Source organism: Macaca thibetana, chromosome 17 (genome assembly GCF_024542745.1).
Source record: "Macaca thibetana thibetana isolate TM-01 chromosome 17, ASM2454274v1, whole genome shotgun sequence".
NCBI lineage: Eukaryota > Metazoa > Chordata > Mammalia > Primates > Cercopithecidae > Macaca > Macaca thibetana.
Window position 1 is genome coordinate 230,199 of NC_065594.1, and position 26,727 is coordinate 256,925.

The 26,727-nt window shown below is 46.3% G+C and overlaps 4 protein-coding genes across 24 annotated transcripts in view; 2 read left to right on the forward strand and 2 right to left on the reverse strand.

Annotated features, from left to right (window-relative positions):
• MRPL57 (mitochondrial ribosomal protein L57) overlaps positions 1-26,727 on the reverse strand; it is a 407,990-nt gene that overhangs the window by 136,691 nt on the left and 244,572 nt on the right. The window lies entirely within an intron of this gene.
• SAP18 (Sin3A associated protein 18) overlaps positions 1-26,727 on the reverse strand; it is a 556,924-nt gene that overhangs the window by 104,027 nt on the left and 426,170 nt on the right. Inside the window, exon 1 of one of the 20 annotated variants that reach the window (XM_050766777.1) lies at positions 6,845-6,849. The exons of the other annotated variants lie outside the window; for them this stretch is intronic. The gene's annotated coding sequence lies outside the window, so the exon portion shown is untranslated. Of the gene's footprint in view, positions 1-6,844; positions 6,850-26,727 lie in introns of those variants that run through there. 20 annotated transcript variants of the gene reach the window in all.
• EEF1AKMT1 (EEF1A lysine methyltransferase 1) overlaps positions 1-26,727 on the forward strand; it is a 351,602-nt gene that overhangs the window by 54,516 nt on the left and 270,359 nt on the right. The window lies entirely within an intron of this gene.
• Positions 1-26,727, forward strand: part of LATS2 (large tumor suppressor kinase 2) — a 95,667-nt gene that overhangs the window by 38,058 nt on the left and 30,882 nt on the right.

Consider the following 26,727-nt stretch of genomic DNA (forward strand, 5'->3'; position numbering starts at 1 on the left):
AAATACATAAAAAACTAGCCGGGCGAGGTGGCGGGCGCCTGTAGTCCCAGATGCGCGGGAGGCTGAGGCAGGAGAGTGGCGTAAACCTGGGAGGTGGAGCTTGCAGTGAGCTGAGATCCGGCCACTGCACTCCAGCCTGGCCGACAGAGCTAGACTCCGTCTCAAAAAAAAAAAAAAAAAAAAAAAAAAAAAAAAAGAAAATCAATGTAATTCATCATATCACAAAATAAAGAATAAAAACCATTTCATCATCTCAATAGATACAGTAAGCATTTCAGAAAAATCCACCAACCATTTGTACCAAAAACTATCACCAAACTAGGAATAAAAGGCAACTTCCTCAACTTGCTGCGGGGCATCTGTGTAAAATCTACAGGTAACATCAACATGTAATGGTGGAAAACCAAATAACTTGCCTCTGAGATTAGTAATAAAGTGTGATGTCCTCTTTTATCTTCCGTTGGAGGTCCTAGCTGGTGCAGTAAGGAAAGGAAAAAGAAACAAAAGTACACAGATTGGAAAAGAAGAAAAACAATTTGCATTTGACATGATCCTTTTCATAGAAAACCTTAAGGAATCTATTTTAAAAAGATGGCCGGGCGCAGTGGCTCAAGTGTAATCCCAGCATTTTGGGAGGCCGAGACGGGCGGACCACGAGGTCAGGAGATCGAGACCATCCTGGCTAACACGGTGAAACACCCGTCTCTACTAAAAAATACAAAAATCTAGCCGGGCGAGGTGGCAGGCGCCTATAGTCCCAGCTACTCAGGAGGCTGAGGCAGGAGAATGGCGTAAACTTGGGAGGCGGAGCTTGCAGTGAGCTGAGATCTGGCCACTGCACTCCAGCCTGGGCGACAGAGCAAGACTCCGTCTCAAAAAAAAAAAAAAGTTACCAGAACTATAATTTCCTCTAATAATTTAGCATGGTCACAGGATACAAGGTCAGTATGCAAAAATCAGTAGGTTTTTTTTGTGAACTAGCAGTGAACACTTGAAAGTTGAAATTTGGCTGGGCGCGGTGGCTCACGCCTGTAATCCCAGTACTTTGGGAGGCCAAGGTAGGTGGATCACAAGGTAAAGAGATCAAGACCATCCTGGCCAACATGGTGAAACCCTGTCTCTACTAAAATACAAAAGTTAGCCGGGCGTGGTGGCGCATGCCTGTAGTCCCAGCTACTCGGGAAGTTGAGGCAGGAGAATCGCTTGAACCTGGGAGGTGGAGGTTGCAGTGAGCCAAGATCATGCGACTGCACTCCAACCTGGCGACAGAACGAGACTACAGAAGGTTGAAATTTAAGATGCAGTTTCATTGACAGTAGTATTTAGAAATACAAAATACTTAGGGATAAATTTAACAAAATATGTACAAGATCTGTACACTTAAAACTGCAAAGCATTGCTGATCAAATTAAAGATCAAAATCAATGGAGAGAGCATGTTCACAGATCAGAAGACTCAATACTGTTAAGACGGCAGTTCTCACCGTTATCTATGGATCCAGCAGAATCCAAATAAAATCTCAGCAGGTTTATTTTTTTAAAAAAATTGAAATTGATAAGCTGATTCTAAATTCATATGGCACTGCAAAGTACCTAGAATAGGAAAAGCAATGTTTTAAAACAGAGCACAGGTGGAGTCCTTGAACTACCTACTTTCAAAACCGCTAGTCCTGGCTTTGGGCTAGACTATTGTGGGTAGTCTCTAAAGCTAAGCAAGACAGTGTCGCACTGGCATAAGACTAGAAAGACAGGTAAGCAGAACAGAGTATAAAAATAGACCCACACTGATATGGGACTTACTACAATTGATTTTCAACACGAGTACCATGAAAATTCAATGAGGAAAATGGCAGAGGTTGAGTTTTTTTGTTTGTTTCTTTCAGCAAATAGTGCTAAGACAACTGGATAGCCTGATGAGTCAAAATTAATGTTTACTCTGACCTCACACCATTCACAAAAATAAGTCAAAATAGATTGTAGAACTAAATATAGAACTTACAGCTAAAAACTTTGGGGAAAAAAAGCATAGGATAAAATCTTGCAACCTTGAGAAAGGCAAAGATCTCTTAGATCCACCACAAAATTCATGGGACATAAAAGGAAAACTGGTAGACTGGATGTTTACAAAATGAAAAATCTTTGCTCTTCAGAGGACATTAAAACAACAAAACTCAATCCACAGAATGAGAAAAAGTATTACTGATACATATATCTGACAAGGGACTCACATTTGGAATATATAAAGAACTACAATAATAAAAAGGCAAACTTTTAAAAATGGGCATAAGATTTGAGTAGACACTTCACAAAAAATATGCTGTAATGTCAAATAAGCACATGAAAAGATACGCAACATCATTCATCAGAGAAATGCAAATGAAAACCACAATGAGATATTATATATTCATTAGAAAGGCTAAAGTATAAAGGTCTGATAATACTAAGTATTGGTGAGAATGTGCAGCAATTGGAATTTTCTTAAAATTCACATAGAAATGTAAAGCAGTTTATTAATGTTTTTTAAATTAAAAATTGAAATGAGGTTTTGCTATGTTGCCTAGGCTGGTCTCCATCTCCTGGACTCAAACAATTTGCTCTGTCTTCCAAATTGCTGGGATTATAGGCATGAGCTATGGTGCCAGGCCAAAACAATTTAAGTCAAACATACCTACCATATGTCTCAGTCGTTCCTCTCCTATGTATCTACTTAAGAGCAATGAAAACATGTCTACAAAAAGACTTGTACATATATATTTGTAGTAGTATTATTTGTAATAGCAAAAAATTAAACGAGCCCAGTGTCCATCAGTAGTTGGATGGATGAATTTTGGCACATCCCTGCAACAGAATACTACCAACCCAAACAAAGAAACCCAAGGGGCCACTTATACAACAGCATCAGTGGGCTTCAGAATCATGCCACATGACAGATGCCGGACACAGAAAGCGCATACTGCACAGTCTTATTTATTTAGTAGTTTAGAGAATGGTAACTCATTCGTAGTGACAAAAAGTGGATAATTAGTTACTTAGGGTGGGGAGGAGGGAGGGAGTATAAAAAGGGGCACTAAGAAAATTTGGGGATTGATGGAAATATTCTGTATCTTCATTGTGATGGTGATTTTTTCTTTTTTCTTTTTTTTTTTTTTTGAGATGGAGTCTCGCTCTGTCGCCCAGGCTGGAGTGCAGTGGCCGGATCTCAGCTCACTGCAAGCTCCGCCTCCTGGGTTTACGCCATTCTCCTGCCTCAGCCTCCAGAGTAGCTGGGACTACAGGCGCCCGCCACCTCGCTCAGCTAGTTTTTTGTATTTTTTAGTAGAGATGGGGTTTCACCGTGTTAGCCAGGATGGTCTTGATCTCCTGACCTCATGATCCGCCCATCTCGGCCTCCCAAAGTGCTGGGATTACAGGCTTGAGCCACCGTGCCCAGCCTGTGATGGTGATTTTACTGGTGTATACATCTTTCATACTTGAACGGTCCAGTTACAGTGGATGCGAATAATTCGTTTCCTTCTCTTCTTTCTTATGCCTAGAGGAGGGTGGGGCATCTGATGAGTATTCCAGGGATTAGTGTTGATTTCATGGGCAGCCCTGTTTATGGCCAGTGCTTTCAGAGGTGGCTTAAGGATGGTCAGGCTAGGTCTTGGGTGGAGAGCCTCTTCCAAAACATCAGGCAAAACCAGCCTGTACTTTAAACAAACCTTACAGCAGGGGTCCCTAATCTAGTCCTAGTCAGAAAGTCACAGTTGGTGAAAAAATCAACCCAGACCTACAGGGCCGCATGGCCATCAGTAGCATCTCCACAGCTCTACTTTTGTGTAGCCTGGAACACTAAGGGGTCACAGCAATAATTTCACTTCCTCCTCTGTGTTCAGGACGGGAGACCTCACCACGTGTGAACCAGCTGACCAGCATAAATTTAGTATGTCCAGATAATGTTGTGAGCAGTGTCAGTCGAGATCTGAACCTGTCTGGGTCAATGAGTGCAGACCTAATGACAATCAGACAGAATTTCATGGCATATTACCTCACATGTCATGAATAGGGATAAAACCGAAGTGATCCATCCTACATGACACCAAAAGGTAGAGTTATTGAACAAGCTGGTACTGTTCCTTTTAAGAAACCCTCCACAGGTCTTCCTGAAAATGATCCCATGTCTGACCCCCTCAGATGCCAACCGGAAACTTCCTCACTCATGACGATACTTTTTTTTTTTTTTTTTTTTTTGAGACGGAGTTTCACTCTTGTTGCCCAGGCTGGAGTGCAGTGGCGTGATCTCAGTTCATTGCAACCTCCGCCTCCTGGGTTCAAGCGATTCTCCTGCCTCGGCCTCCCGAGTAGCTGGGATTACAGGTGCTCGCCACCACACCCAGCTAATTTTTGTATTTTTTTTTTTTTTTTAGTAGAGACAAGGTTTTGCCATGTTGGCCAAGCTGGTCTTGAGCTCCTGACCTCAGGTGATCTACCCACCTTGGCCTCCCAAAGCGCTAGGATTACAGGTGTGAGCCACCACACCTGGCCCCATGACCATAAATTATACCTCATTAAAGGGTCTTACAGACTTCATGGGAGTAGCAAGTAGTACATCAGCCCTAAAGGAATACTGATTATAATTGATAGCAACCTGTTAAATATATAAAAATCCATGAATCAAAAAACAAAACCAGGCAAAAAGTTACGGGGGAAACCTGGTCTGTAGGGCTGTACGTAGATGTGGATGTGTCTGGGCCTGGCTGAGCCTGTGGGGACGGCCGCAGTATAGGACACACACCCAGTTTGGAAGACATAGTGCCAAAAAGAGAATAAATGTCAGTGTTTCTAACATCGCTCACTTGTTGAAATGTTAATATTTGGATGTATCGGGTTGAAATACACATCTTTTAACATCAGTACTCTTGTTTTTTTTTTTTTTTTTAAATGTGGGTATAAGACAATGGAAAATCCACATGTGGCTCGAGTTGTATTTCTGTGGAACGGCTTGGTGCTGGTCAGTGGTGACCGTCAAGGTGAGATGTCATCAGTGAGACCCCTATGCAGGAAGAGCCCCCACAGGGCCGTCCTCAACGTTCAGATATGCCCTGGCCAGAACCTCCACTGAACCCCACTGAAAGTTCAGCCGACCTAAAAAGGGTTAACTTTTTTTTTTTTTTTTTTTTTTTTGAGGCGGAGTCTCGCTCTGTCGCCCTGGCTGGAGTGCAGTGGCCGGATCTCAGCTCACTGCAAGCTCCGCCTCCCGGGTTTACGCCATTCTCCTGCCTCAGCCTCCCGAGTAGCTGGGACTACAGGCGCCCGCCACCTCGCCCGGCTAGTTTTTTTTTGTATTTTTTAGTAGAGACGGGGTTTCACCGTGTTAGCCAGGATGGTCTCGATCTCCTGACCTCGTGATCCGCCCGTCTCGGCCTCCCAAAGTGCTGGGATTACAGGCTTGAGCCACCGCGCCCGGCCAAGGGTTAACTTTTATATTATTTATTATCATTTATTATTATTATCATTCAGAGTCTCACTCTGTCACCCAGGCTGGGGTACAGTGGCGTGATCTTGGCTCACTGCAGCCTCCGCCTCCCGGGTTCAAAGGGTTCTCCTGCCTCTGCCTCCTCAGTGGTTGGGATTACAGCACGCGCTACCACGCCTGGCTCATATTTTTTTTTTTTTGGTAGAGATGAGTTTCACCATGTTGGCCAGGCTGGTATTGAACTCCTGACCTCAAGTGATCCCTCCGCCTCAGACTCCCAAACTGTTTGGATTACAAGTGTGAGCCACTATGCCCGGCCCATTCCTGTTATTTTTCAAGCTGATTTTTTTTTTTTTTTTTTTTTTTCACAGCAAGACACTTTAAGCTTTCTGGGGAAAGTCTGTAAACATCCCTTCCCGAGGATGCCTGCTTGTTTTCCAAAGGCCCCTGAGTTGTTTTTTTTTCCTTGAGACGGAGTTTCGCTCTTGTTGCCCAGGCTGGAGTGCAGTGGTGCGATCTCGGCTCCCTGCAACCTCTGCCTCCCGGGTTCAAGCGATTCTTCTGCCTCAGCCTCCTGAGTAGCTGGGATTACAGGCATGCGCCACCACGCCTGGTTAATTTTGTATTTTTAGTAGAGACGGGGTTTCTCCAGGTTGGTCAGGCTGGTCTTGAACTCCCAACCTCAGGTGATCCACCCAGCTCGGCCTGCCAAAGTGCTGGGATTACAGGTGTGAGCCACTGTGCCCAGCCGAGCTTATTTTTTCTTTTTTTTTTTTAAGCCAATCATAGAAAACGTGTCATTCAGTGGACCTCCTCCCATCCTTTTCAAATCCTAAGACCTTGCTGTGTTGTTGACCCTCAGTCTCAGACGCTGTCCAGGCTCTCGGGCAGTGTGGAGAGTCCTGGCCCCGCCTCGAGAACACAGGCCGAGGACGGGAAGTGTGGGGGTCCGTGTACTTGCAGTTGGGTTCTGTTCTCCCCACACAGTGTCTTACAAGTCTTTAAAAAATGCGTTTCCAACTTTTAAGAACCAAAAGCTTTCACACTGAAAATTGGGCCTGGTGAGGGGGCGAGCGCCTGTGGTCCCAGTGCGTCGGGAGTCTGAGGCAGGAGGATGGGACATAGTGAGACCCTATCTCTAAAAAGAAAAAAAAAAGGAATTAAGGAAATTGGGTTTTTAGCATTCCTGGAAAGGTAGAATGAGCTGAGCTGCCTCTCCTGTGTGGGAGCTGGTCCCACTCCCCGGCCTTCGGAGCCCCTGGTGCAGCGCTGTGTAGATGCAGGGAGCGATCTGTGGAAAGGAGTCCCGGGTTGAGGGACACTGTCCCCCTGGGGCTCTGCGGGTGATGCAGTACGATTGCCGGGCTGGACCAGGGGGTGAGGGCACCTTCCCCCGCACCCCCTCTCCTGGCTAATCAGAGAAAAGCAAAATGCCGTTGCCCAGGCGTCCGGCCGGAGAGTGAAGAGGGGAATCTTCATTGCTTGTTTGTATATGATCAAGATTAGAGATGTGTTCCAGGAAACATGATTACCTCCTTTAAAGCAGGACAACCCCCCACAAAAGCGTCTGCAAAATCCCCTCATGAACATAATGAGGATCTTTTATTCTCTCTCAGGGTGGATAGCTCTGTTTATACCCACTCTGGTATTATGAAAACACACAAATCCCCACTCTCCTATCTACATTGGCCTTGTGTGTGTTTGCTTCATAGCCCTCATCTCTGTCCCTCTTCAGTATTCCGTTTCCGTGGCTCAGGCAGTAAACGCGGGATTCCTAAAAGCACCCTGACAGTAAACAGAAAGCTTTCCTCTGACTTTGGTACAGTTCATTTGATCTTTCAAACATTTTGAATGAGGGACAAGATGTGTTTTGTGTGGTTAGAACAAGGGCCAGTGGGTACAAGGTCCACCTAGACCAATCTTTGCAGGATACAAGAAGAACCTTCTAACTGTGCAGCCAAAACTGAGATGTCAGGGATTTTAGGCTTTGGGGGCTAGTGGGGGTTGTGTTTGAGTAATTTGAGACTATCTAGGTAGATGCATGGCCTTGAGCAATGGTTCTCAATCCTGACTCAGTACACGCACTTAGGCATAGACAATATTCACACACATGCACACTCACACACACATATGCACATACAAATACATGCATGCACACATATATGTACATCCACACACACAGGCACACATGCATGCACATATTCAGGCACTTACATAGTTGCACACGTGTATACATGTATGCACACATAGGCACACATACACATCTGTTAGAAGTTCTGATTCAGTTGGTCCAGGGTGGATTCTGGGTATTTTTCAAAGCTCCTCCACAAGTTTGAGAACCTGGGAAAATAGTCTTCTCTCCTGTTTCATCTTTCTGTGTCACCCAGGGCCCACTATACTTTCAGTTCAGTCACAAAAAGATCAGCTCCTCTAAGGAGGAAAGTGTGGAAACAGATAGTCCAAGTAAAGATTTTTGTTTTTTCTCTGTCAGAACAGTTTGTAGAGCCGACAAGTCTGAGGAGCTTTCATCCTGTGCTGCTTGGTGACAGAACTGGCCCCTGTGGCACTGTGAAAGGTGCCCTGGGGCTCTGTGAGGGCTACGGTGCGTAACTGCGGCGTGGACCCAGGAGCAGCACTGTCCACAACAGACTGGGCCAAGGGCAGGCGCTTAGCCTCGCTGTTCTCCGCAGATTCACTTCATTATCTTTAAGCCACACATCAGTGGTTGGGAAGGTGTCCTCAGTTCTTCAGAAACTAAGCTGCTGACCACGGGCAGCTTTGATCGATGGCTGACAAGAAACCCGAACGTCGTAACAATGTGAAATTTAAACACACTGGGGTAAGAACTTGGCAAAGGGTTTTGTTTTCTCTGGAAACTTAAATGTGCATATCAGAAATGCCTTTTACAAAGCTTTTTTTTTTTTTTTTTTTTTTTTTTTTTGAGATGGAGTCTTACTCTGCTGCCCAGGCTGGAGTGCAGTGGCGCGCAGTCCCAGTTCATTGCAACCTCTGTTTCCCGGGTTCAGGCAACTCTCCTGCCTGAGCCTCCTGAACAATTGGGATTACAGGCACGCACCACCACACCCGGCTAATTTTTCTGTTTTTAGTAGAGATGGGGTTTCACCATGTTAGCCAGGCTGGTCTTGAACTCCTGACCTCAAGTGATCCACGTGCATCAGCTTCCTGAAGTGCTAGAATTACAGGTGTGAGCCACTGCATCTGACCAAGAAAGCTTTTAATTATGGAAAATATTCAACGTATTCACAAGTAAACAATGAAATAATGAACTCCTAGATATTCACTGACCAGCTTTGACAGTGACCCAGACACGGCCTGTCTTGTTTCATCTTCACCGCTCCCACCTCTCTTCCTCCCAGACTCTTAAAATAAATTCCAGACAGCATGTCAGGAGATGCCTTTTAATTTTTGAAGAATCAAGGATACCTTCCCAACCACGGATGTTTGGCTTAAAGATAATAAAGTGAATTTGGAGAGAAGAGAAGGCGAAGAGCTTGTCCTTGGTCCAGTCTGGCCTGGCTGCACTGCATTGTGCCGTGGCAGGTGTGCTCGTCTGTGCCACGTGACAGCAGGGATGGCGGTGCCTTTGGGAGAGGCCAGCTTGCGTGACAGGGTTGCCTGTTCCAGGTAGGGTAGATGGCAGCTCATGTCCCCACAGCCTTCCTAGTGGAAAAAAAGCCATTTTCGACCTTTTAGCCCCTGGACAGACAGCGTCCCTACCTGGAGAGAGGCAGACCTGGCCTGGCTGTTTTGATGGATGGCAGGAATTCTGACTACATGCAGGCAGTCTGAAGTCTTGCATTTTAAACAGGACAACATTTGTGGCCATCTAGCTGTACTTGAGAGGAATTAATGTGATTTTTTCCCCCTTAACATACCTTAATAAGTAGAAGTAAGGTCTCGTAAAGTAAAAATGCTATTTTGGTTACAAAGGTTTACTTCCTGGCATGACTTCCCTTGGGTACTTCCTGGGTCAATTGCCCTGGGCCTACAGGCAGTGCAGTGAGGCTTTGGCTTTCTTTCTGGTTGTATTAGGTTGGTGCAAAAGCAACTGAGGTTTTTGTCATTACTTTTAATGGGAAATAATAGAATAGTAATAGAATTGTTCAAGCTCTGAAAGGGGGCGTGTACTTTCAGATCTTCACCTGGCTGATGTAGTGGAGAGCTAGACTTGCTCACATCAGAAGCTCCTTGCTTTAATGAAGAATCTTGCCAGGCTTCCCTGTGTCGCAGTGGAAATTGGTGTTGTGTTTTCAGGTATATTTTATGTGGACCGACTGACTTTAGGAGCTGTCTAGAAAGGAAAGGATGTACATCCACTCTCCCTCCAACCACTTTCGTAAAGCGGGGAGCCATTTGCATGAAACTCTGTGTTCCCTGTTCTCTAGAAAAGTATGCCAATGAGAAGACAAATGAGTTAGGGCTTTTTTTTTTTTTTTTTTTTTTTTTAAATATGGAGTCTCGCTCCTGCCATGCAGGTTGGAGTGCAGTGGCACGATCTCAGCTCACTGCAACCTCCACCTCCTGGGTTCAAGCGATTCTCCTTCCTTAGCCTCTGTAGTAGCTGGGATTACAGGCGCCGCCACCACCCCCGGCTAATTTTTGTATTTTTAGTAGAGATGGGGTTTTGCCACATTGGCCAGGCTGGTCTCAAACTCCTGACCTCAGGTGATCCACCCACTTCGGCCTCCCAAAATGCTAGGATTACAGCCATGAGCCACCACGCCCAGCCACCTTTTTTTGAGAAATTAAAAATAATAACAAACCCAGCTGGGCGCGGTGGCTCACACCTATAATCCCAGCATTTTGGGAGGCTGAGGCAGGCAGATCACCTGAGGTCAGGAGTTTGAGACTAGCCTGGCCAACATGGTGAAACCCCGTCTCTACTAAAAATACAAAAATACTAAAAAAAAAAAATTAGCTGGGCGTGGTGGCGCACACCTGTAGTTCCAGCTACTTGGGAGGCTGAGGCAGGATGGAGATTCGCTTGAACCTGGGAGGCAGAGGTTGCAGTGAGCTGAGATTATACCGCTGTACTCCAGCCTGGGCTACAAGAGTGAAACTCCGTCTCTAATAATAATAAAAAATCAAGTGAGAATACAAAGTGATTTAATATGTACAATTCATTTTTTAAAACCTTTCAGCCGTACATTGTGACTATAATAGCTAACATTTACTGGGTGCCTACCAGGTAACAAGCACTGTCTTAAGTGCTTAAGATGTACTAAAAATTAGGTACACAGGAGGAAATGGAGACACAGAGTAATTAGGGAACTCCCTTAGACCACATAGGGAGACGGCAGCCGGTCCAGGATTCAAACTTAGGATGTCTGGTGCCCACGCACAGAGCTACTGGGTGACTTACAGGACAAGGGCATAAGACGGTGGCTGCAGAAGACTAGAAAGGAAAATTAGTCATAAAGAGGGACTTGGGTCCAGGCGCAGTGGCTCACACCTGTAATCCCAGCACTTGGGGAGGCCAAGGCAGGCGGATTATTTGAGGTCAGGAGTTCAAAACCAGCCTGGCCAACATGGTGAAACCCTTTCTCTACTAAACATACAAAAATTCGCTGGGCATGGTGCTGCACGCCTGTAATCCCAGCTATTCAGGAGACTGAGGCAGGAGAATCACTTGAACCTGGGAGGCGGAGGCTGCAGTGAGCCATGATTGAGCCACTGCACTCCAGCCAGGGCGACAAAGCAAGACAACGTGTCAAAAAAAAAAAAAAAAAAACGGACTCAGAAAAGAAGGCTCTGAGAGTCCTGGTGTGAAACAGCATGTCACTCTCAGGCACCTGGGTGAAGGACATCAGGGAAGTGACCAGTCTTCCTGGCCCTGCTGCGCAAGCAGGGTGTGGTCGGCCAGTGTGGTCCTGCTTGTCCTTTCATCAAAGGCCAGGTGGCCCCAGCTGGAGCCAGCCTTTCCCTTTCTGAACTCTAGCTGCCTCATGCAGTACTTTTCATCTGCCCCAGGGCAGCGTTTTGTTTTTCCATGTCAACGCCTTGTCTCCTCATCTTGCCAGATGGACAGTAGCACGCCCCTCAGTGTTGCCACATACCTCGCCCAGCATCCACATGTCACAAATGTCCTGTGTAGGGTAGTGTGGTCTGTTCCAAGTCTGAAGGAAACTTGCCTTCACTTATTTTCATAGAGTATTTTTTAAATAAGTGTTTACTTTCTAAGTGAATTCTATTTTATACCTGCCTGAAGGAATGCCTTAGGTTTTAGAGACCTTGAACTGTCACTTTACAAATATTCTACCTAAAAGTCTCAGATCAAAACTAGCCATTGATCCTATGTGTTACTGAAGTTGAGTGACATTGATTCAGAAGAATGAAACTAAATTGGCCTAACATTTCCTACTTCCACATGATAGCTTTAAATTTAGAGGATATAAAGAAAACCATGGCACCTCATTGAAGGGATAGTCTCACATGATTAGTATGAAGAAATGAATCAGGCTGGGCCTGCTGGCTCATGCCTGTAATCCCAGCACGTTGGGAGGCCAAGGCAGGCAGATCACCTGAGGTCAGGAGTTCAAGACCAGTCTGGCCACCATGATGAAACCCCGTCTCTACTAAAAATATAAAAATTAGCCGGGTGTGGTGGTGGGCGCCTGTAAATCCAGGTACTTGGGAGGCTGATGCAGGAGAATCGCTGGGAGACCGAGGTTGCAGTGAGCCGAGATAGTGCTACTAACTCCAGCCTAGGCGACAGAGTGAGACTCCATTGAAGGAAGGGAGAGGGAAGAGAGAGGAAAGGGAGAGGGAATGAATGAGGGAATGAGTCATCTTTTGAAGGGAAGGTGCTGGTTGCTGACGACACCCAAGCAGTTTTTAGTGAAGCGGTTTTCCGACTACAGAGTGAGATCCTTGAGTAGATCAAATAATCAGTTTTGTGGGTTGCACGTAACAATGTAAAGAATCATCTGGGCGTGGTGGCTCATGCCTGTAATCCCTGTACCTTGAGAGGCTGAGGCTGGTGGATCGCTTGAGGCCAGGAGTTTGAGACCAGCCTGGGTAACATATCTAGACCCCATTTCTACGAAAATTAAAAACAAAAAGAAGAAAAAGGATCGCATCGCCTCTATGTAAGGGAAGAGTTTTTATGAAATTGAGAGTCATAGTAGAAAAGAAAAAAAACTACCAAACATCCATAAAACACAGCTCTAGATAGAATACTAACTGTTTCTGCACAGTTGGGTGATAATGGCCATCCTCCGTTTTATTTCACTGTGCTGGCTGCCATTCAAGTGCCAGGCGCTTTGTTCATGGCTGGTCACCTCCAGTAACCACCGTGGGATGCTTCCCAGTCCTTAGAAATCTGGGGAAGAAGCACTAATGAAGATGAATTTGTTTCCGACTCTGCCATATTTTCCTCTGCGGGAGTTGTTGTGAATTTTTTTTCTCATAAGTGATTGATGCTGTAATCCCTCTTATGTCTGAGAACAGATACATGGCCATGGATCGGGCAAGTTGCTTTTCCTTATCTTTAGGGAACTGAACTGAACAATGGGAACAAGGTAGGCAGTTAAGGACTCTGCCCATGATAAAGAATCGGATGTTCTGTGGAGTTTTATAAGTGAGAGGTTTTCAGATGAATTTCACAGTTGGAAATTAACAAATCAGTCACCTGCCCCTGGTTTGGAGAAACACTTGGTTTTTGCTCTGGGTTGCCTGAGAGGCTGCTCTTGGCACCTCGGTATTTGCGGCCGAGTGGTGCTGTTTCCTGGGGATTGGCTAGGCTGAAGTGTAAGAAATTTCATATCAAATCTCTTAGAGAGCTTTCTGGCCATTTTTAAAGGGATGAACTGGTTGAGCACAGTGGCTCGTACCTGTAATCCCAGCACTTTGGGAGGCCGAGGTGGGCGGATCACTTGAGGTCAGGAGTTTGAAACCAGCTTGGCCAACATGGTGAAACCCTGTCTCTACTAAAAATACAAAAATTAGGCATGGTGGTATGTGCCTATAAGCCCAGTTACTCCGGAGCCTGAGGCAGGATAATTGCTTGAACCCAGGAGGCTGAGGCTGCAGTGAGCCGAGATGGTGCCACTGTACTGAGCCTGGATGGCAGAGCAAGACTCCATCTCAAAAATAAAAATAAAAATAAAAATAGGCCGGGTATGCTGTCTCACACCTGTAATCCCAGCACTTTGGGAGGCCAAGGTGGTCGAATCACCTCAAGTCAGGAGTTCAAGACCAGCCTGGCCAACATGGTAAAACCCCGTCTCTACAAAAATATAAAAATTAGCTGGGCATGATGGCGAGTGCCTGTAATCCCAGTTACTCGGGAGACTGAGGCGAGAGAATTGCTTGAACCCAGAAGGCAGAGGTTGCAGTGAGCTGAGATCACACCACTGCACTCCAGCCTGGGCGACAGAGCGAGGGTCCGCCTCAAAAAAATAAAAATAGGCCAAGTGTGGTGGCTCACGCCATGCAAATCACCTGAGGTCAGGAGTTCAAGACCAGCCGACCAACATGGTGAAACCCCGTGTCTACAAAAATATAAAAGTTAGCCAGGCATGATGCTGGGTGTCTGTAATCCCAGCTACTCGGGAGGCTGAGACGAGAGAATCCCTTGAACCCGGGAGGTGGAGGTTGCAGTTATCCAAGGTCACGCCATTGCATTCCAGCCTGGGCAACAGAGTGAGACTCCGTCTCAAAAATAAATAAAATAAATAGATAAATAAGGGATGAACTGATATAAAGAGGTAAATGGAGGTTTTTGCAAACTGCTGGTTGTAAAAAATCAAATTAATTTTTGACAATTCCCCAAATCCTATTTAAAACAACTACCTAGGAAACTTTTAAAAGTTGGACATTAGTGAAACCAAATTATATTGCTTATCTTCTTATGACAAGTTTATAAGTAGGTTTTCCTTGGGTTTTGTGGTGAATCCGTGTGTGTAGTATGGATAATTATACTGTTAGCTGCTTTAACTATGTATTGGACATGTCTTTGAACACACTGCAGAAACTGTGCCACAAGGGAGTACGATGTCCCCACCAGGGTCCTGGTCCTTCCTGTGTCTGCAGTGCGGGCCTTCTCCCAGGGCGGGATCCTGACATTCACGACTAAACAGCCCAAATCCCACTCACACCAGAGGCTGATGGCAGAACCCTTCAGAACAAAAGATTCGATGATGGAAGAAGAGTAAGAAAATGTGTATCTAACCATTCATGACAAAGTACAGGATAGCTCATTTCAATAGGAGTCTAAATATTACTGGACCAAGAGAGTTATACAGTTTCCCTGGAACACTGTACATGTGACACTGAAGAGGAATTCTGAACCAGTGTTAGTCATTGCCTCAGCCCACATGTGAGTGCCAGCAGTGCCAGGCCCTGTGTTGGAGCCCAGGGATACGGCGGTGAGTGCACTAGGCCTGGCCTGCCCTCCCGGAGTTCACAGTTGAGGCTCATCAACCTGCCAGCAAACATGCTGTCAGTACCTCCTTTCAAAACTAACTTGTCATAAAACAAGATCTTCAAATAGTTTAAATCATCGCAGCTGGAAAAAGAATGTTGCATGGTATTTGTGAATTTTGAGAAAGGAGTTTCCATTTGGTTGAATCTGTAAACTTAAACCACTCCACAAACATTCTTTTTTAAAAAGGTGTCATATTTCTTCTTTCCTTGGCCCTGTGATGTTTATTTTTGTTGCTCACATTGGACGTTAAGGCTGATGGCAGCAGTGCTGGCTGCATAAACAGACTTTCCACTTCAGTGAAATCAGCAGAGCTCGTTTCAGTTGCCGCATGGATGATCAGCGTCGTTCCTTCTCACGTTCTCCTAGCATCCATCCTCAGCATTGCCATAAAACCTGCCTGGTGCATAGTTTTCTAAAAAGAATATTACCTAGCATATGCATTTCACTCAGAAATACTTCCTTTGTGGCAGTTCCTTAGCCAAGGCTGTGCTTTATTCATACTTCAGGATCGGCTAAGCCAAACCCCGGTGGCAGTGAGGAGTGGGTCCTTTGGTTTGTTGACCCTGATTGTCAGGGCTGTCTTTGGCTCATGTGTCTCTGTATTGAGATGTGGCTTAGCCTGAGAGAGTGGCCGGCTGCATTGCTAATTTTCCTCCCTGGTTTGCTGTCATCTGTGGGAGAACAAGAAGGAAAGGCCTTGGGTTTGGGAGAACCCCGTCTTCCATCTGGAGTGACCTAGGAGTGACCTGCACACCTTTCCCCCTGCCCCGACTCATATTACCATGTTCTTGTTCTTTTTAAAAATATTTTTATCTGTTTTTCCTGCATTCTTTGGCATTTTAATCTTCCTCCCTCCTTTTCTCCCTCCCTTCCTTTCCTCCTTCCTTCCTTCCCTTTCTTTCTTTCTCTTTCTTCTTCTTTTGTTTCAGAGTTGGGGGTCTTGCTCTGTTGCCCAGGCTGGAGTGCAGTGGTGCAGTCATAGCTCACTGCAGCCTCAACCTCCTGGGCTCAAGCGATCCTCCCACCTTAGCCTCTTGAGTAGCTGGGACCACAGGCATGTGTGGTCACACGTGGCTAATTCCTTTTCAAGTTGTTTTGTAGAGACGGGGTCTTGCTGTGTTGCCCAGGATGGCCTCAGACTCCAGGCCTCAAGAGATCCTCCTGCCTCAGGCTCCTTAAGTGCTGGGATTGCAGGCTCAAGCCACTGCACCCGGCCCTTATTTTATTTTTAAATGATCTGTACAAATGTAATGGGAGGACAAGAGAAAGGACATTTCAGAGAGTAAATAAAGAGAACGTTCCAACATAAACGGGAAAGGGATGCAGATAACATGGAACTCTGTCAAGCCCTTTAAACAAAGGCCAGGACTGTCTACCTTGCTGGGTGCAGCCTTCCAAGTGACCCTACCATTGCCTTTCCTGGCCATTTGGATCTTGTCTGCAGAAAACTGGACTTTTCCCACAGACTTTGGAATCAGCACACACTCATTTTTACTTTTATAAGGTATGATCATTAGTATCCCTCCTGCACAGTAGTCCAAGAAATGAGATTCTTATTAGGCATCCAGCCAGGATAAGTACTGAGCCAGGACAGCTGTCAGGTCCGACTGGGCAGAACACGCAAGGCTGTAACTCTGGTGAGCAGCTGTTGGGAACCCGGGAGGCAGCCTGCTTCACGGTCCCCGCGGCGGATGGGCGAGCGCACGAGAACTTTCCTATGGGAACACACCCGGCACCAGGGTGGCGTGCCCGCGAGCACGGCGTGTTCGTCTGCTGTGTCAGCGCTGCATCCCAGTGCCGGGAACAGAGCCTTACACGGCTTGGTGTTCCTCAGCCCCAGCTCTGAATGACAGAAATATTACAGCAGAGACCATGAAGTTTACTGAGTTGGGAAAGGTCTCATACCTTAACTAGTTGCTTTGCAATAGAAACAAGTACTTCGAGCATTTTCTCTTCCCACCTCCTTACCTCTCCTCTTCCATCCATGTTATCTTTGTAACTTTGGGTAAAAAGCTAATCTATTTCAGTCTCAGTTTGTTCATCTTTGAAATGTGGTTAGAAACCCTTATTTCCTAGGAGGTGGTGGGGCCGTGATTCACCAAGTCACGCAGCTCCTCGCACAGCTCCTGCCCTGTGCTGGTGCTGTTCATTCCATCTTCCGCTCATTCTGCTCGTTCCCTTAAAAAATCTACAAAGAGCTTATACTATACTTGTTTACCATCCAACACAGCCATGAATAGCATTTTCTAGGAGAAAAGAATCGTAAGATAGGAACACTACTAGGTAGAAAATTTGACTAGAAAAGGTCCCAGTTGAATGAAGCACCTGGTAGATACAGTCAGGTGCACTGCATAACGATGTTTCACGCAACCACGGGCCACATGTATGTGATGGTCCCATGAGATTGTGATGGAGCTGGAAAATTCCTGTTAACTAATGACTTTGTAGCTGTAACATCATAGCCCAACTCATACATGCATGTGTGGTTTATGTTGGTGTAAACAAACCTACAGCCCTGGGCGCTGCCAGCCTTATAGAGTGTCCAGTAATGTCCTAGGCTTTGGCATTCCCTCACCACTCACTCACTCACTCACTCACTCACTCACCCACCACAACCTCCAGTCCCTACAGGCTCCATTCATGTTAAGTGTCCTGTATAAACATGCATTTTTTAAATCTTTTATATGATATTTTTACATTATCTTTTCTATGTTTAGAGATGTTTAGATACACAAACACTATTCTGTTGCAGTTGCCTACAGTATTCACTGCAGTCTCAGGCTGTGCAACAGGTGTTTGAATGATGTGGCTTCATTTAAGATCATTTTGTTATAGTGGTGATGAGAAAAAAAAATGGTTCCTGGCCAGGGCCACTGTGTGGAGTTTGCACATTCTCCCTCTGTGTGGTAAAATTGGTTTTCTTAGACATCACTTAGCTTAAAGGTGCAGGTTTCCAAGAACATAATGACGATGTTGAGTGAGGACTGTACGGGGTTTGTAGCCAGGAACAATAGGCTGTACCATCTAGCCTAAGTGTGTAGTAGGCTGTAGCATCTAGGTTTGTGTGAGTACACTCTATGGTGTTCACACAACGACGAATTCACCTAATGATGAACTTCTCAAAACATATCCCCATATTTAAGGAACGCATGACTGTATTAATACATTCCATCAGTTTTGAAACTGTTAAGTCTACAACAGCCAGCTGGTGTTTTGCCCCTATATTTTCCAGAGTCAGGAAAGAAGCAGAATAGATTTTTTTAATTCCTAGGCCAAGGCAAAGTCTCCACCAGTAAGTAGCACGTGATGAGAACACTGTTCAGTCATCCGTCACAGGGTGTCACTCAGCCATGCAAAATGACCATTTTCTCAGAGAGTGTTGCTGGCCCTGAGGAGCTGTAAAGTGTATTTTCTGCTTTTTAGTTTACTGGCTCTGCCACTTGTGGGTACAGCGACCAGTTTAAAGACAAGAGTTTCCTACCATGAGAAATATACCTCTAGGTCATTTGTAGCAAAGTATCAGAGTCCAGATTTCACGGAGGTCTAAGGCATGTGGATTGGGTGGAGGGGATCTATGGATCCCAACTTTCATCCAGAAGTTGATACATACTCACTGTCTTTAGAAGCTAGTTTCAGTTTTTGATTCAAGACAAGTGAGGAAAAGCAAGTATTTCAAAATAGCAGCCAAGAAAGAGATGGGAGGAGGTAGGAAGGGCCATGGTCCTGATATAAGGTGATTTGATGGTTAATTGGCATGCATTTCTGCAAAAATCATCATGCCACCACCACTATGAGGAAGCTACCATTACCATGTTGATACATGTGTGAACAAAAGTTTTCTGGAAAGGAATTTAAAAAGACTTTACTCCAGTGAGCAGTTTGCAAACTAGGGAGCTGCAGCCTTCAATGTAAACTGAAGGTACATGCCAGAGAATCTAAGGAGTGTTTGTGTTTTATAAAGTTTCTGGCCGGGCGCGGTGGCTCAAGCCTGTAATCCCAGCACTTTGGGAGGCCGAGGCGGGTGGATCACGAGGTCAGGAGATCGAGACTATCCTGGCTAACATGGTGAAACCCCGTCTCTACTAAAAATACAAAAAACTAGCCGGGCGTGGTGGCAGGCGCCTGTAGTCTCAGCTACTTGGGAGGCTGAGGCAGGAGAATGGCGTGAACCCGGGAGGCGGAGCTTGCAGTGAGCCGAGATCACGCCACTGCACTCCAGCCTGGGAGACACAGCGAGACTCCGTCTCAAAAAAAAAAAAAAAAAAAAAGTTTCTTGCCGTGTTCTCACTCAGGTCCACTTATGCAAATGAAGGAGTCAAACTTGCTTAGTTCTGATTGGTTGTTTGCTGAGCTCTGATTGGTCACACCGTATTGATTGGTTCAGGCAGGGTAAACAGGAAGAGGCAGCTGTGAAAGTCCCAAAGTTAAGCAGAGGTGTGGGTTTTCCAGGAATTCAAAGTACCTGTGTGACTGCTAGTCAGCAAATGGCCACTTGGTTCTAATTTGAACTAAGGCCCAGTTAGCTGCTCAGGATTAACCTTGAGGGATTGGCTCTTCCAGAGTTCACAGTGTCTCTGACAGTGCTTTTTTTAATGCTGTAATTTTATGAAAACACAGTCATGTTATATGCACTGTTTGATTTTTTGTTTGTTCCGGCTTTGTTTGGAAAACTTCCTTGAATGTTCAGCACTCTTGGCTGTTCATGTTTGGAAGTGATGTACTAAAAGCTGATTGGAAGGACTGTCGGGTGGGGCCTGTAGAGTGGGGGCTTTGCTGTAGGGTGACCAGGTGGAGGGCCGGAGGCTTCACTGAGCACCCACCAGTGTCTGGGTCTGGAGGCTTGTCCCTGGGGCCCTTCGGTTTTACCAGAGGAGATCTTCAGATCTGCAGGGTGTGTGGGAGGTTGGCACGGGAGGAGGGTTGAAGCCAGTGTGGTTGATTTAGTACTTCCTTGCTCGCTTAACCCTCTGTGTTATTCCTTTGTGAGGTTTTGTTTTTTTGATGGAGTCTCACTCCATGGCTTACGCTGGAGTGCAGCGGTATGATCTTGGCTCACTGCGACCTCCGCCTCCCAGATACAACTGATTCTCGTGCCTCAGCCTCCTGAGTGGCTGGGATTACAGGCACACACCACCACGCTCGGCTCATTTTTGTATTTTCAATAGAGACAGGGTTTCACCATGTTGGCCAGGCTGGTCTTGAACACCTGACCTTAGGTGGTCTGTCCGCCTCGCCCTCCCAAAGTGCAGGGATTACAGGCATGAGCCACCACGCCCGGCCCTTTTGTGTTATTTCTGTGCTGTCTGCCCTCACTGTGTCATAGTCTGATTTGGTGTTGGGGTGGGGGCCTGGAGACACCTGAGGACCCAGGTGATCTCATATAGACCTCCAGGGAGGCCTCTTTTTCCACCCATACCTCATCCTCACTGCCCTGTGGGCTCACAGCATGCACTTGGTGTATTGTTGTCTGTTATGTGGAGGTAGCAGCTGTTCCTCCAGCTGGTTTCTGTATTTTAAGAGGTATTGAATTTTCTTCTTACACTGTGATTGTTACGTAACAGCTATGATGAAAAATTAAAAATAATAAGAGTGATTTGGTGTGGCTGATGCACCACATAGACCTGGAAATCCCACATACATGTGTTTGTTACCTACATTTTTGTTGTTGTGTTTTTACTTAACAGTCTGTTAATTGTTTTAGCTTACCCTTAGGATAAGTATAAATTCCCAGACATGACTGCTGGGCCCCAAGAGTAGGAATCGTTTGGGACCAATGGTCCAGCAGCAAATTGGAGTCAATGTGCAGGAACAGTTTCTGCAAAGCTTCTGAGAGGAGAGGAGAGGAGCAGGTGTCCGGGAGAGATGGCTGTTCAGCTCTTTGCAAAGTGCTCCAAGTCAGACGGGCAGCATGCTTGCTCCTGCCTTCCAAGAGCTGACCACGTGGGGGAGCAAAGGCAGGAAAGAGCTGTGCCTTTGCACGTTTGCTTCTTCATTCATTCGTTCATTTGTTCGTTCGTTCATTCATCACTCACCACACGAGACTGAGCAGTTCCTGTTTGCCAGACACAGTGACTATGCACTCAGTTTCTGGCCCAAATCGCTGGCAGGACAAGGGGGCAAGACTGTGAAGAAAGAGCCTGGGCAGTGGGACGAGCAACCTGGGCCTTTGTTGTACTGTTAAAACTCTATACAACGTGATTTGGCAACGTGTTTTTTCATTCATTATGGGTTTTGCGATTTCCTGGTGATGGACATTTAGATAGTTTCCAGTTTTCCACTGCAGACATAAGTACAATGAGTATTCTTCTTCATGTCTCCTCTTGCATAGTTGGGGAACTTACCTAGGGGGTGAAAGTGGAATCTTGGTTGTAGGATTTCAGCATCTTTAACTTTACTAGATATGGTCAAAATATTCTCCTGTGTGATTGTACCAATTTACACACTTTCCCTCAGTTTTATCAAAATGCAGTGTCTAACTTTGCCAATACTTGCTGTTGTCAGACATTTAAAGTATTTGTTGGCCGGGCGCGGTGGCTCAAGCCTGTAATCCCAGCACTTTGGGAGGCCGAGACGGGTGGATCATGAGGTCAGGAGATCGAGACTATCCTGGCTAACACGGTGAAACCCCGTCTCTACTAAAAATACAAAAAAAACTAGCCGGGCGTGGTGGCGGGCGCCTGTAGTCTCAGCTACTTGGGAGGCTGAGGCGGGAGAATGGCGTGAACCCGGGAGGCGGAGCTTGCAGTGAGCCGAGATCACGCCACTGCACTCCAGCCTGGGAGACACAGCGAGACTCCGTCTCAAAAAAAAAAAAAATAAATAAAATAAAATAAAATAAAATAAAATAAAGTATTTGTCAATCTAATGGGTGTGAAATACTCCCTTATTTTTTTCAGTGAAGTTCTATGATTGCTGGTGACATTGGACTTCTTGTGACTATTTAAGTTTTGAATTCAGACTTTACCACTGCCTTTATGAACTTGGGGAATTATTACGTCTCTGAGCCCCAGTCTTCTGGTGTGGTGAAACATAAATACCTACATCGAGTTATTGTGAGAAGGAAGGACCACACGCATGGCTCCTGGCTGTTAGTGTCTCAGTCTGAAGTCATTCTACCAACACCACCCAGCGGGCTGCCCCTCCCCACTGAGGAGACCCCCTCGCCCCGCCCAAGGCTGTAGTCTGGAGCAGCAGGAGCCAAAGAGGTCCAGTGAGAGCAGGGGGCACCTCTTGAGAACGCCAGCAGGAGTCCTGGGAGAGCCGCCCACCCCTGGATGCAGCGCCCGCCCGAGTATCTGTCCCACAGTAGCTGGCGATGCAGCAGCAAGTACCACTGTACCTCTGCGGCATCCTGCTGGCCTGTCAGCTCCTCGCCCACCTCTCCCCTTGTACCCGGCTCCCCGCGGTGGAGCCAGAGTGGGCCTCTTAAAACAGAAGTCAGGGCACGGTGGCTCGTGCCTGTAATCCCAATACTTCGGGAGGCTGAGACTGGTGGATCACTTGAGGTCAGGAGTTTGAGACCAGCCTGGCCAACATGGCAAACCCTGTCTCTACTAAAAGTACAAAAATTAGTTGGGTGTGATGACGCGCATCTGTAATTCCAGCTACTCAGGAGGCTAAGGCAGGAGGATCGCTTGAACCGGGGAGGTGGAGGCTGCAGTGAGCCAAGATTGAGCCACTGCACTCCATCCTGGGGCCACAGAGCAAGACTCCATCTCAAAATGTGTGTATATATCCCCTACAACTAACTACTCCTTCCCTTATCTTTGGCTCTGATTGGAAGAAACCTGATTATTGGCTCAGCCTCCTTATATCTCAGTGCCTGGAAAACAGGCTGTGGTCTGTAGACACAATTTTTGGCTTTTAGAAAAAAAAAGCCTGCTGGTTTATAATCAGTTTGGAGGATGCATGTCCTGACATTCCACTGTCAGAAACATAGACTAAAAGAAGAAATTCTAACTGGTGGGGTAACAGCCAAGTTTTAAACAAAACGGTTGGATTTTAAAGCATTGTTGGAAAATGGAAACTTGTTACAGAGATTCTGAGCCTTTGGAAATACAACTTAAAAATTAAACCCATAATATGTATCTATTTCAAAGTTACACTGTAGCTTTTTCAGAAAAATACATAAAAACTGCATAGCCAGGAAATTTCACTTTTTGCTACCATACTTCATAACTAAAATATTTGTATACTTTACCAAATTACCTTGTCAGTGACTCTTTTGGGCACTTTGTGAAAGTAGCAGATTACTGTCTTCTTTCCTGGGTGAACCTGTAATTTGCCAGATCTTCCAACCTACTTGACAGCATTTTAAAAATAACCACAGGGAAGCAAGCTCTGTTCAGTCTGCATCCGAATGCCCCCTTCCCTGGGCACTCACGGGCTGCCTGTCCCCAGCAGAGTGAGCTGTGGGAGGCACGGACAGCCCCAGAGCCCCCAAACATGCACAGCCACTCTCAAAAAGTCCCAAAACATGCACAGCTGCTCTCCTGAAGTCCCACAGTCGGAGACAGCTGTGTGCAGTGAGGCAGGCCTATGTGCCATTGTCGAGTAAGTGGATCTTTTTGATGGAGACAATGGCAGAATTTTCCAGGCAGCCTTCGTCTGGAAGTGAAGAGCAGCATCTTCACACATATTCAGCCTACTTAATTTCAGGAGCCAGGAGCGGCTTGGAGCCCAAACAGAAAACATCTGCTTTTCCAGAGTCACATTTAAGCTGTTCATGCTTCAGCTCTGATGATTCTGACTTATTTTTTGGCTAACTTTTAACGCTCAATTATGGTCCAAGTTAGTCCTTTATAAACTCAGTCTCATCATAGCATGTAACTTAGGTGGCACAACAGGTCTCTGTAGGGCTAAGCTGGCTGTCCACTCACTTTTTTCAGGGATGTACACGGTGGGCGCTGGAGACCAGGGCCGGAGGGCGGCCACCTGTGAGAGCTGCCTGTGTGTCTTGGGCCTGGTCGTCTTCTCTGCTCACTAATGACAGCTTTTCCAGCCTCTCGCAGGCTCTGGCCCACCACCTTGCTTGCTGTGATTTTTTTTTTTCCTCCCTCCTCACACATTATAAGCTGAGGCAGAAACTGAATCCTTTCCTTTTTCCTTTTTTTTTTTTTTTTTTGAAATGCAGTTTCGCTCTTGTTGCCCAGGCTGGAGTGCACTGGTATGATCTTGGCTCACTACAACCTCTGCCTCCCGGGTTCAAGCAGTTCTCCTGCCTCAGCCTCCCAAGTAGCTGGGATTATAGACATGCACCACCACGCCTGGCTAATTTTATATTTTTAGTAGAGACGGGGTTTCTCCATGTTGGTCAGGCTGGTCTCGAACTCCTGACCTCAGGTGATCTACCTGCCTTGGCCTCCCAAAGTACTGGGATTACAGGCATGAGCCACCGGGCCTGGCCTCCTTTTTATTTTTTTTTTTTAAATAGAGTAGGGGTCTCATTCTGGGGCTGGAGTGCAGTGGCACATAGTTCACTGCAGCCTCCAACTCCTGGCCTCATGTGATCCTCCTGCCTTGGCCTCCCAAAGCGCTGGGATTACAGGTTTTCCTTTCCTTTATGAAGACCTTTTTCCTCCTAAGGTAGTGTTCCCAGCAAGAGTGTGAATGAAAACCCCAACTCATTCCTTTCTTAATTCTGCTGCTAGAGCTCCAGCAGACAGGGCTTTGTCTTATCCATATCTTACCACTCTTCCTGTCAGAAAAAACACTGGAAGTTCACAATGAAGCTTGCAGATGAACTTGGCAAGGCCTTTTATGACCCTGGACCTGAACCTACCTTGGAAGGCAGAGAAAGCCCCACTTCTTCCGGGGTCAGTGTAGCCCTGGCCAGCATGAGCCCTGCCCAGGAGGAGTGCCAGAGGCCGGCTCTGGGTCCCAGCATCCCTCTGGCTTACACTACACCCTGTCAAGGTCAGGTGATCTTCTTTCTCCAGTTTCTCTATGCGCAGTCTTCTCTGTTCACCAGGCAGTTTGTTGAGCCTCCTTTTGAGTCCTACGCCAGCGCCAGCCCTGCCCTCCGTCTGACCACCTTCAGCTCATTCTTCTAAAGTGGGTGTCTCTCTGACTTAGTGTTGGGCTGCCTTTTGTGTTGGGAAAACATGGGCCTCTACCCAGTCATGACGCCAAGCCCTCTTGACTGATGGTTCCCAGAATTTTCCTAGAATTGCATCTTCTGTGGGACCACCATGGTCCTTCCCGTGGAGTATCCCATTCCTGTGCTCTGTGCTAAGGCTTCCTGGCTATGCTGCTTTCCCCAAGCGTGTAGAATGCTGGGGCTGGTCTCTGTCCCTTGGATCGTGCTTATGGCCTGGCGCATGACGACTCCCCCTGTGGATTTTACGTAATTACTTATTTTCCTGGTGACTTGTACAAACCAAATTTTAGTGTACCGGTTGTCCTTAAAAACAGCAATGTCCTTGTTGGTATAGGTTTTGGAAGGAGACAGAAAATCTTTCCTCATGAAGCTCTTGTGCAATCTCATATTGGGCTTGGCTCACAGACCCCTTGGATTTGGGATACTGTTGAACAGCCCCATGGTGCTGTTAGAGCAGAGCGCTTCCTGCTGAAGCAGACGTGTGCCTGCCAGGTTGGAGGCAGGGGGCCAGGAGGCCCACTGCAGTGCTGGTTTCCTACGCCCAGAACAGCATGCTGTGTGCACATGCAAGTTCATGCCGACACACACGTGTGCTGGTCAGTGCCCAGCAATGCTGTACAAAACACTAGCACTGAACAGGATGTATACTGTTAAAGTTTGATTCTCCCTTCCATTATAGAAGCTTTTTTTTTTTTTTTGATTTGAGACAGTGTTTCACTCTTGTTGCCCAGGCTAGCGTGCAATGGCGTGATGTCAGCTCACTGCAGCCTCCGCCTCTCGGGTTCAAGTGATTCTCCTGCCTCAGCCTCCCAAGTAGCTGGGATTACAGGCATGCACCACCATGCCTGGCTAATTTTGTATTTTTATTAGTGACGGGGTTTCACCATGTTGGTCAGTCTGGTCTCAAACTCCTGACCTCAGGTGATTCACCTGCCTCAGCCTCCCAAAGTGCTGGGTTGGTGAGGTGTGAGCCACCACGCCCGGCCACCATTACAGAAGCATTTTAAAGTGCTTTTGAATGTTATATTCTTTTGTATGTTATATTCATTTTAAAGTGTCTTTGTGTGCTACTTTTTAAAGTTGGAGTATGTTTTTCTCACAGGGAGATTTGACCTAGTAATAATAGCCATAGCTAAGAGTTTAGCACCCTTTAAGAACAAAAGCATTTAAACATTAAGCATTAATAAAAGTAATTTTGTAGTCAAATATTAACCCAAACAATTATTTACTTTAGAGCCTTAAAAGATATGATTATTTAAAAAGACATTCCTGGCCAGGCGTAGTGGCTCATGCCTGTAATCCCAGCATTTTGGGAGGCTGAGATGGACAGATCGCTTGAGCCCAGGAGTTCGAGACCAGCTTGGGCAACATGGTGAAACCCTGTCTCTACCAAAAAGACAAAAATCAGGCCAGGTACAGTGGCTTACGCATGTAATCCCAGCACTTTGGGAGGCCGAGGTGGCTGGATCACTTGAAATCAGGAGATCCAAGACCAGCCTGGCCAACATGGTGAAACCCCATCTCTACTAAAAATACAAAAATTAGCCGGGCGTGGTGGCGGGCGCCTGTAGTCCCAGCTACTTGAGAGGCTGAGGCGGGAGGACTGCTTGAGCCCAGGAGGTGGAAGTTGCATTGAGCCAAGATCGTGCCACTGCACTCCAGCCTGGGAACAGAGCAAGACTCTGTCTTTCAAAAAGAAGAAAAAAATAATAAAAAAAAGAAAGAC